Here is an 11,997-nt window from a genome sequence, read left to right on the forward strand (position 1 = left end):
CTATACTTTACCCATATTTAGCTCTTAAGAAATACAAAATTGAAGGCATTTTTAAGATTAGACCTCGTGTAAAGTTTCTCTTTGATGACTTTTAAAACAGTCTCCTTTACTTTTGAAAGTAGTATTCTCAAAAACTGAAAGCAAGGTAAATCTCCGTAAACAGTATGGTTTTAAGGATTGCTCAGAAAAGACTTGATAATTAACAAACACCAATATTTTAGTAAATCAAGTCATGAAAAATAGTAATATTCCATCTGCTTTGGAGAAATAGAGAACATAACAGCTTTTAACTTACTTGGATATTTTCATAAGTATCTGATATCATTTCCACTATTACCTTTCGATAGATGATAGATAGATAGATAGATAGATAGATAGATAAATTTTTTAATAAATATAAAAATCCAAATAATAGAGAAATAAGTTTTTAGAAAGTCTCAGTAATCTCTCATCCCCTCTCCATGACCACTATGGGGTTTTCCATTTTTCTCAACATGTTAACACTGGGTATATATGGGTAACCCTTATGACATCTGGACCTATGAGGTCCACTATCTAAATGAAACCATATTCAAAGAAACATGATCCAAACAACCAAAAGTAGTTTTTGGTTTTTTAATGCAGTTTTTAATACATTCCAAGAACTGTACTAGGGGAATCAACCCTACCAGATATTTATGTATTAAAAATCTATAAGATACAGTAAAGGGCGGGAATGGTGGCTCGTGCCTGTAATCCCAGAACTTTGGAAGACCAAGGCAGGCAGATTGCTTGAGTCCAGGGGTTGGAGACAAGCCTGGGCAATAGAGCAAAACCCCATCTCTACTATGAAAAATAGAAAAAGTTAGCTGGACATGGTGGCATGCACTTGTGGTCCCAGCTACTCAGGAGACTGAGGAAGAATCACCTGGTCCCAGGAAGTCAAGGCTACAGTAAGTCATGAACATGCCACTGCATTCCAGCCTGGGCAGCAAGAGGGAGACTCTTGTCTTAAAATACTTGCCACATTTACGTACATTATATATAAATGAGTTTGTTTCTGGATTTCTTTTATTGTGCCAGTACCACACTGATTTAATTACTGTGTTTTTATAGTCTGTTTTAACTTCTGGTACAGCACATATCCTTATGTTACTTCATACTTTGAACTACTTTTCCAAGATATTCATAGAAATAGCCACTCGTTATATCAAATAACTTTTTGTCAAGTTGTCTTCCCTACTCCCCTCAAAAGAACTCCTTGTGATTTTGTGCTACACTTACTGAGTTGATAATAATTGCCATCTTTCTGATATTCATTCTTCTTATCTATCAGCATGTGTGTCTTTTCATTTAGTCAGTTCTTTCATGTCTTTCTGAAGTTACGTAGTTTTCTCCACATGGGCCCTGCACATTACTTGAAATGTAAGCTCCCAGGGCCAGGCGCAGTGGCTCACGCCTGTAATCCCAACACTTTGGGAGGCTGAGGTGGTGGATCACGAAGTCAGGAGTTCGAGACCAGCCTGGCCAATATGGTGAAACCCGATCTCTACTAAAAATACAAAAATTAGCCAGGCAGGGTGGCGCATGCCTGTAGTCCCAACTACTTAGGAGGCTGAAGCAGGAAAATCACTTGAACCCAGGAGGCGGAAGTTGCAGTGAGCCGAGATCATGCCACTGACTGACCTGGGTGACGGAGCCAGACTCCATCTTAAAAAAAAAAAAAAAAAAAAAAAAAAAAGCTCCCTGAGGGCAAGAGCTTTGTTTTGTTCACTTAATTTCCTGTACTTTGATGTTTTCACATCTTAAAAAGCTTGTTGGCCAGGAAGTGGATGCCTCTCCCGGGGCTAGCCCCTTCTTAGAGATAACTGAGAGCTCCCTAGAGCACTCTTTCTTATGCAAACCAACTAATCCCTAATCTGTAGCCACACCCACCTGGTCTAATTCACACTACAGGCCAGTATTTCTTCTGCCCTAAATCATCCCAGGGCCAGATACCAGGCAACTAGAAACCACTCCTATAGCCAGACCAAAGCCTGCCAGAATTATATTAGCCAATCCTAAACAGTTTACTTTGCCCTGCTTTGACTTTCCCATGGAAACCACGATGAAGGCTCTGGGCTAGACTTTTCCCCTCTAAACCTGGTGCTTCCTCTGAGGCCTTGCATGGCACATGACGACCCCTTCTTTAGGACCTGTGAGTATAATAAACTTCTTTCCAAGCCTCAACATCATCTCCTTCAGTGGCTGAACTGACTTTTTACCATACCATATCCAACATTTACATTCTTAGAGCAGTATAAATTGATATAACCTCTTTAGAGAGCAATTTTTCAATAGATCTGTTGACCTTGCAATACCACTTGGAGAAATATTTCCTATAGATACTCTCACACATGTAAGAGAGGATATGTAAGACTAAAATGTGACATTATTTCTAAATCAAATTGGAAACAACCTTAAGGGCTATCAGTGCAAAATTGGTTAAATTAATTATGCTACATCTAGTCAGTGCGATGGTGTACAGCTGTTAAAGGAACTTTATATGTACTTACATGGATTGATCTGCAGGATACATTGTTAGGTCAAAGAAGCAAAATCCAGAAAAGGAAAAATTGTGCATTGGTTAAAACAGAAGTTCTAGTACCTACCAATCATTGCCATTCCCTCTTTTGCTACCTAATAGCCTGTAAGATTAGGCAAGTTATTCCATCTCTGTATGTCTTCCTTTTCTTATTTGTAAAACAGTAAGTGTACCTACCTCCCAGCTTTGTTTTAAGGAGTGAATGACTTAATGTGTATTTAAAGCACTGGTTTATAATGATACTAGCTAAGATTTTGAGTTGTTGCTATGTAACAGGCATTGTAACATAGCAACAACTCAATCTTGGTATCATTTATGTACAAAAAAAAATAGACAAAATGTAAAATAAAAACACCAAACAGCATCTACTTTCTAGCCATTAGCACCATGACTCATTCCTTTTTCTCTTCCCAATACTCTCATCTTACAACTCCAAAGGCCAATTATTGCAATTTAGATATTCTCTAAATAGCTTGATATATTCTGTGTGGTCTCTTTTGTAAATCAAACAAAGCTCTTGATTTTTGATTCTCAGGCTAAAATAGCATAAAATTAATTCATTGGAGATGGATGATGTGATGGTTATACAACAGTGTGAATGTACTTAATGTCACTCGACAATACACTTAAAAATTGTTAAGGCCAGGCACAGTGGCTCATGCCTGTAATCCCAGCATTTGGGAAGGCTGAGGTGGGAGGATCACTTTAGCTTGGGAGTTCACGACCAGCCTCAGCAACATAGCAAGACCCTGTCTCTATCAAAAAAAATACATATATATATAGTTTTAATACATAAATATATGAATATATATTATATATAATTTATATTTTTATATTTTATGTAAATATATAAATATATCTCAAATTGATAATATTAAAATTAATAATTTAAAAATGTTAAAATTAATACTATTAAATTGATAGTTGATATATTAATATTAAATATATTTATATATTTTATATACACATACATATATATTTATATGCATGTATGTGTATGCATATATATATAAAGTAGTTAATTTGATGTATATTTTACCACCAAAAAAAAACCAGCATTCAATTTGCACATTGTATCGCAAACATCATCTCTGCCTTACTAAATCGTAAAAGAGTTTGTAGAAACTTATTTCTGCCAACCTCCTGTATTTATTCAATATTTTTTGTTTTTGAGACAGGATCTTACTCTCACCCAGGCCAGAGTATAGCGCCAGGCCAGAGTATAGTGGCGTGATCAGAGCTCCCTGCAACTCGACCTGCTGGGCTCAAGTGATTTTCCTACCTCCACCTCCCAAGTAACTGGGACTACAAGCAAACAGGCATGCCACACCTGGCTGGTTCTTTTTTTTTTTTTTTTTTTTTTCTGTAGAGACGAGTGTCTCATTATGTTGCCCAGGCTGGTCTCGAACTTCTGAGCTAAAGCGATCCTCCTGCCTCAGCCTCCAAAAATGCTGGGATTATATGCATGAGCCACTGCTCCCAGCCTGGTACTTGTTTTTTTTTTAATGGTAAACTGACTAGCCTAGTTTAAGCCATCTTCACTTCAAGCCTCGAATACTACTGCACTCCCAATTTTTGCTATTCTAGCTCATCCTTCACAGAACCAACAGAATAATCTTCCATGGTAAACTTCTGCAAATTTCCCTTCTCCACTAATCTCAATATATCAAATCTATTAGCATTTAAGACTTCCATCTCATTTCTCAAAACAGGCTACTTATCTGTCTTTTAATTGGTTATTTCTACGTTGAAAACATTACATTCTTTTTTGTTTGTTTGTTTTTTGAGAGAAAGTCTCACTCTGTTCCCCAGGCTGGAGTGCAGTGGCATGATCTCAACTCACTGCAACCTCAGCCTCCCGGGTTCGCGCAATTCTGCTGCCCCAGCCTCCCAAGTAGCTGGGACTACAGGCACGCACCATCATGCTTGGCTAATTTTTGTATTTTTATTAGAGACAGGGTTTCACGATGTTGGCCAGGCTGTTCTCAAACTCCTGACCTCTGAAAACGTTACATTCTAATTATAGCAAACTTTAGAAAATATTTTTTTAAAAGAAGGATGACGAAAATATGTTTTTAAAAGAAGGATGACATAAATGGGAATCATATATCCCCATTAACTGGTAAAATTCATCAAGGGAGCATATGGTCTGGTGCTTTTTTTCTTGGAAGATTACTAATTATTGATTCAATTTCATTAATAGACATAGGCCTATTCAGAGGATCTATTTCACGTATAAGTTTTGGTAATTGGTGCCTCAAAGAATTGGTCCATTTCATCTAAGTTATCAAGTTTGTGTGCATAGAGTTGTTTATAATACTCCTTTATTGTCCTTTTAACGTCCGTAGGTAGTACTGACGACCTCTCTTTTATTGCTAATATTAGTAATTTGTTTCTTTTTTATGGTTAGCTTGCATGAGGTTTATCAATTTGATTGAACTTTACAAAGAACAAGCTTTGGTTTTGTAGACATGCTCTTGATTTCCTATTTTTAATTTCGTTGATTTCTGCTCTAATTTTTTTCTATTCTGCTTGTTTTAGGTTTCTATTGTTGCTCTAGTTCCTAAGTTAGAAGTTAAATGATTGATTTTAGGTCTTTCCTTTTTTTCTAGCACATTCATTCAACGCTTTAAATTTCCCTTTAAGGACTGCTTTCACTGCATCCCACGAGTCTTAAGTTGTATTTTCATTTTTGTTTGATCCAGAACATTTTAAAATTTCTTGAGACTTCTTTTTTTACCCATGTGTTATTTAGAAGTTCCCAAATATTTGGGAATTTTCAGCTTTCTGTTAGGATTTCTAATGTAATTCCATTGTGATCTGAAAGCATGCTTTATATGATTTCTATTCTTTTAAATTTGTTAAGGTGTGTTTCATAGCCCAGAATGTAGCATATTTTGATAAATGTCCAATTTTGTAAATCTGAGAAGAATGTGTATTCTGCTGTTGTTAGATGAAGTACTTTAAAGTATCAATTAGGTCCAGTTAACTGATGGTGCTATTCAGTTTATGTTCTTATGATTTTTTGCCTGTTGGATCTGTCAATTACTGATTAGAGGGTATTGAAGTGCATTTTATGTGAGTCCATTTGCTCTCCTCTCTTAGCATATCAATTATGCCTCATTTTTAAATTTCTTTTTTTTTTTTTTTTTGAGATAGAGTCTTGCTCGTCACCCAGGCTGGAGTGCAGTGGCACAATCTCGGCTCACTGCAATCTCCACCTCCCAGGTTCACGCCATTCTCCTGCCTCAGCCTCCCGAGTAGCTGGGACTACAGGCGCCCGCCACCACACCCGGCTAATTTTTGTATTTGTATTTTTAGTAGAGACGGGGTTTCACCGTGTTAGCCAGGATGGTCTCGATCTCCTGACCTCGTGATCCGCCCGCCTCGGCCTCCCAAAGTGCTGGGATTACAGGCGTGAGCCACTGCGCCCGGCCATTTTTCCTCTCTCTGAAGAACTTCTTTTAAACATTTCTTGTAAGGCAGGTCTGCTGTGAGAAATTCCCTCAGTGTTTGTCTAAGAAAATACTTCATTTTATTTATTTTAGAGACAAGGTCACTCTGTCACCAAGGCTGGAGTGCAGTGGTGCCATCATGGCTCACTGCAGCCTGGACCTCCAGGGCTCAAGCGATCCTCCCACCTCAGCTTCCCAAGTAGTTGGCACTACAGGTCCATGCCACAATGCCCAGCTAATTTTTTTTTATTTTCAGTAGAGACAAGGTCTCGAACTCCAGGGTTCAAGTGATCCCCCCACCTTGGCCTCCCAAAATGCTGGGATTACAGGAATAAGCCACCATGCCTGGCCTCTCCTTCACTTTTGAAGGATAATTCTGCAAGACACTGTAAACCAAAAAGTATCTGAGACAGGTCTCAATTAGTTTAGAAGTTTATTTTGCCAAGTTTAAGAATGTGCCCGGAAGAAACAAACATGGAACCACAGAAACAGTCTGTGGTCTGTGCCTTTCTGCAAAGATGATATTGAGGACTTCAATATTTAAAGGGGAAAAGCAGGCTGGAGGGGAAAGAGGGAGAGTGTGATCACATTACTGAATCCACATGTTGCAAGAGAAAAGGAGCAGGTAGGGGAATAGTCAATTATGTATTATTCATCACACGCTCAGTAAATCGGCACTCTACATGAGATAAGGTGAACATAGAATAACTATCTGTGGAGATACTTAACTTTTTTTTTTTTTGAGACAGAGTCCTGCTCCATCCCTGCTGGAGTGCAGTGGCACAATCTCTGCTCACTGCAGCCTCCGCCTCCCAGGTCATACGTGGAGCTTCCAGGTCATATGTGGATTTAAGAATGTTCTGATTAGCAATCGGTTGAAAGAGTTAAGTTATTGCCTAAAGACCTAGAACCAATAGAAGGGACTGTCAGGGTTAAGAATCGTGAAGATGGCCGGAGGCTCTCGTTCACGCCTGTAATCCCAGCACTTTGGGAGGCTGAGGCGGGCGGATCATGAGGTCAGGAAATAGAGACCATCCTGGCTAACACGGTGAAACCCCATCTCTACTAAAAATACAAAAAAAAAAAAAAAAAAAAAATTAGCCGGGCGTGGTGGCAGGCACCTGTAGTCCCAGCTACTCAGAGAGGCTGAGGCAGGAGAATGGCGTGAACCCGGGAGGCGGAGCTGGCAGTGAGCCGAGATCGCACCACTGCACTCCAGCCTGGACGACAGAGCAAGACTCCGTCTCAAAAAAAAAAAAAAGATAATATAGCAACAAGCATCATAAAAATGGTGAAGATTAGTCATCCAAGAGAGTTATAGGTAGAATCATAGGGCTGTAAACAACCTAACCAGCCAAAAAGTCTCCTGCATGCATCATCATGCTTTTTGATCAGACTGACAATGTCTTTACCCTTCTTATCATGGGCCACTTAAACTTTATGATAAATCTTATTTGAGGGTCATAGGACCAACATCAAATCGTAACCCAATAGATTTAATTTCTCTTCTAGCCAACTGGTCTCTGATATAGTTTAGGTATGTGTCTCCACCCAAATCTCATGTCAAATTGTGATCCCCAGTGTGGGAGTTGGGGCATGCTGAAAGTTGATTGGGTAATGGGGGTGGATTTCCCCTTTATTGTTGTTCTTGTGCTAGTGAGTGAGTTGCCATAAGATCTGCTTGTTTAAAAGTATGTAGCACCTCCTCTTCTATCTCTTCCTCCTGCTCTAGCCATGTAAGATGTGCCTGCTTCCCTTTTGCCTTCCACAATGATTGTAAATTTCCTGAGGCTTCCCCAGCCATGCTTCCTGTACAGCCTGTGGAACAGTGAGCCAATTAAACCTCCTTTCTTTATTTTTTTAATTGTATTTATTTATTTATTTAGAGACAGAGTTTCGCTCTTGTTGCCCAGGCTGAAGTGCAGTGGCACGATCTCGGCTCACTGCAACCTCTGTCTCCTGGGTTCAAGCGATTCTCCTGCCTCAGCCTCCTGAGTAGTTGAGATTTCAGGTGCACTCCACCATGCTTGGCTAATTTTTGTATTTTTAGTAGAGATGGGGTTTCACTATGTTGGCCAGGCTGGTATCGAATTCCTGACCTCTGGTGATCCACCCACCTCAGCCTCCCAAAGTGCTGGGATTACAGGTGTGAGCCACTGCGCCTGGCCTAAACCTCTTTTTTTTTTTTTTTTTTTTTTTATAAATTACCCAGTCTCAGGTATGTATTTATTTATTTTTTGAGACAGAGTCTTGCTTTGTTGCCCAGGCTGGAATGCAATGGCACGATCTTGGCTCACTGAAATCTCTGCCTCCTGGGTTCAAGCGATTCGCCTGCCTCAGCCTCCCGAGTAGCTGGGATTACAGGCACCCACCACCATGCCCAGCTAATTTTTGTATTTTTAGTAGAGATGGGGTTTCACCTTATTGGCCAGGCTGGCCTCGAACTCCTGAGCTCAAATGATCCACCTGCCTTGGCCTCCCAAAGTTCTGGGACTACAGGTGTGAGCCACCATGCCCAGCCAGGTATTTCTTTATAGCAGTGTGAGAGTGGACTAATACAGTCTCCATAGGTATAACATCCTGAGGAGAGTATAAATCAAATTTGAGAAACATCTGGTCCTTAATGTCTAAATTGTCATAAGACTTGTTAATAGACAAATCGGTTTCTCCCACCACTTTTGTATTGCCCCATTGGTATTTGGGAGACAAAAGGAGGTTTTGTTACAGGAGAAGTCATATAATTCTATGGTGTCATTTTGTTGTTCCTCTCGACAAAAATGGCTCTTTCCATATACCAAATGTTATGTCCCATGGAGATGGATATTAGTGGTGAAGTTTGTGAAAAATCAAGGTTTCAAGTGGTTTGAAGGCACTCTTTTTTTCTGTTCTCACGATCTGAGAGGGAGCTGTGATGCCATGTGTTACTGTTACAGGTAGTTAGAGACAGGCATGAGTGGGGCAGGAAAGGGATCTCCTCCACTCAGCAGGAATGTCAGGCGATCATCAGTGATGGCTTGAAAATTATCACATTCCCTCTCTAAAATGATAATTTGGCAGCTGGCACCAGGAAGAGACAATCTTCTGATGTTCCACAGCTGCCACGGTAAAGTGTTAATTGAATGCAGGTGCCAGGGAGAGGCAGCTTCCCAGTCATGCACATTAGGAGGCAAAATAGCGGAGTATGACCTTTAGGGACCCTCCACCGGAAAACGGAAGAAAGCCTCAGATGGGCATACATACAACTTCCTAAATACACTACATGTGCTCACTTCCCAAGGGTAAAGAGGGCACTGCGCATGTGTGCAGCCCATCCTAAGGGAAGAATCATGGGAAGTGGGCCACGCTATAAAGTCCTAGGATCACGGTTAAACGCCACACTTGTCCTTCAAGTTGCCTGCTTGGGTCTCTTCTATGTGTACTTTCTTTCCTGTTCTAAAGCCTTTCTCTTTTCTCTCTCTTTTTTTTTCTTTCAACTTTTATTTTAACTTCAGGAGTACATGTGCAGGATGTGAAGGTTACTTAGGTAAACATGTGCCATGGTGATTTACCGCACATATCATCCCATAACCCAGGGTTTTTTGTTTTTGTTTTTGTTTTTGAGATGGAGTCTCGCTCTGTTGCCAGGCCGGAGTGCAGTGGCACAATCTCGGCTCACTGCAACCTCCGAGTCCCTGGTTCAAGCGATTCTCCTGCCTCAGCCTCCCGAGTAGCTGGGATTACAGGCATGCGCTACCATGCCCAGCTAATTTTTGTATTTTTAGTAGAGATGGAGTTTCACCATATTGGCCAGAATGGTCTTGATGTCCTGACCTCATGATCTGCCCGCCTTGGCCTCCTAAAGTGCTGGGATTCCAGGCGTGAGCCACTGCACCCGGCCACCGTAACCCAGGTATTAAGCCCAACATCCATTAGCTGTTCTTCCTGATGATCTCCCTCCCCACAATCCTCCCCAACAGGTGCCCAGTGTGTGTTGTTTCCCCCATGTGTCTGTGTGTTCTCATCAATCAGCTCCCACTTACAAGTGAGAATATGTGGTGTTTGGTTTTCTGTTCCTGTGTTAGTTTGCTGAGAATAATGGCTTCCAACTCCATCCATGTCCCTGCAAAGAACATGATCTCATTCCTTTTTATGGCTGCATAGTATTCCATGGTGTATATGTACCACATTTTCTTTAGCCAGTCTATCATTGATGGGCATTTGGGTCGATTCCATGACTTTGCTATTGTAAATAGTGCTGCAATGAACATAAGTGTGCATGTATCTTTGTAATAGAATGATATATATTCCTTTGGGTATATACCCAGTAATAGGGTTGCTGGGTCAAATGGTATTTCTGCCTCTAGGTCTTTGAGGAATCGCCACACTGTCTTCCACAATAGTTGACTTAATTTATATTCCCACCACCAGTGTAAAAGTGTTCCTACTTCTCTACAGCCTTGCCAGCATGTGTTGTTTCTTGACTTTTTAATAATAACCATTCTGACTGGTGTGAGATGGTATCTCATTGTGGTTTTGATTTGCATTTCTCTAATGATCAGTGACGGTGAGCTTTTCTTCAGGTTTGTTGGCTGCATGGATATCTTCTTTTAAGAGGTGTCATTTCATGTCCTTTGCCCCCCCCCACTTTTTTTTTTTTTTAGACTGAGTCTTGCTCTGTTGCCCAGCCTGGAATGCAGTGGCATGATCTCGGCTCACTGCAAGCTCTGCCTTCTGGGTTCACACCATTCTCCTGCCTCAGCCTCCCGAGTAGCTGGGACTACAGGCACCCGCCACCACACCCAGCTAATTTTTTGTATTTTTAGCAGAGACGGGGTTTCACCGTGTTAGCCAGGATGGTCTCCATCTTCTGCCCTCGTGATCCGCCTGCCTCAGCCTCCCAAAGTGCTGGGATCACAGGCGTGAGCCACCACATCCAGCCGTCCTTTTTTTTCTTTCTTTCTTTCTTTCTTTCTCTTTCTTTTCCTTCCTTCCTTCCTTCCTTCCTTCCTTCCTTCCCTTTCTTTTTCTTGAGATGGAGTCTCAATCTGTTACCAGGCTGGAGTGCAGTGGTGTGATCTTGGCTCACTGCAACCTCTACCTCCTGGATTCAAGCAATTCTCCTGCCTCAGCCTCCCAAGTAGCTGGTATTACAGGCATGCGCCACCATGCCCAGCTAATTTTTGCATTTTTAATAGGGATGGGGTTTCGTCATGTTGGCCAGGGTGGTCTCAAACTACTGACCTCAGGTGATCTACCCACCTCGGCCTCCCAAAGTGTTGGGATTACGGGCATGAGCCACCGCACCTGGCCCTTTGTCCACTTTTTAATGGGATTTTTTTTTCTTGTAAATTTGTTTAAGTCCCTTGTAGACTCTGGATATTAGACCTTTATTAGATGGATAGATTGCAAAAAATTTTCTCTCATTCTGTAGGTTGTCTGTTCACTCTGGTGATCCTTTCTTTTGCTATGCAGAAGCTCTTTAGTTTAACTAGATCTCATTTGTCATTTTTTCCTTTTGTTACAATAATTTTTGGTGTTTTTGTAATGAAATCTTTGCCCATGCCTATATCCTGAATGATGTTACCTAGATTTTTTTCTAGGGTTTTTATAGTTTCGGGTTTTACATTTAAGTCTTTAATCCATCTTGAGTTAATTTTTGTATACAGTGTAAGGAAGGGTTCCAGTTACAATTTTCTGCATATGACTAGCCAGTTCTCCCAGCACCATTTATTAAACAGGGAATCCTTTCCCATTGCTTGTTTTGGTCAGGTTTGTTGAAGATCAGATTGTTGTAGGTGTGCGGTCTTATTTCTGGGTTCTCTATTCTGTTCCATTGACCTGTCTGTTCTTGTACCAGTACCATGCTGCTTTGGTTACTGTAGCCTTGTAGTATAGTTTGAAATCAGGTAGCATAATGCTCCAGCTTTGTTCTTTTTGCTTAGGATTGGCTTGGTTATTCAGGCTTTTTTTTTTTTTTTTTGGTTCCATATGAATTTTAAA

Source organism: Nomascus leucogenys, chromosome 5 (genome assembly GCF_006542625.1).
Source record: "Nomascus leucogenys isolate Asia chromosome 5, Asia_NLE_v1, whole genome shotgun sequence".
NCBI classification, from domain to species: domain Eukaryota; kingdom Metazoa; phylum Chordata; class Mammalia; order Primates; family Hylobatidae; genus Nomascus; species Nomascus leucogenys.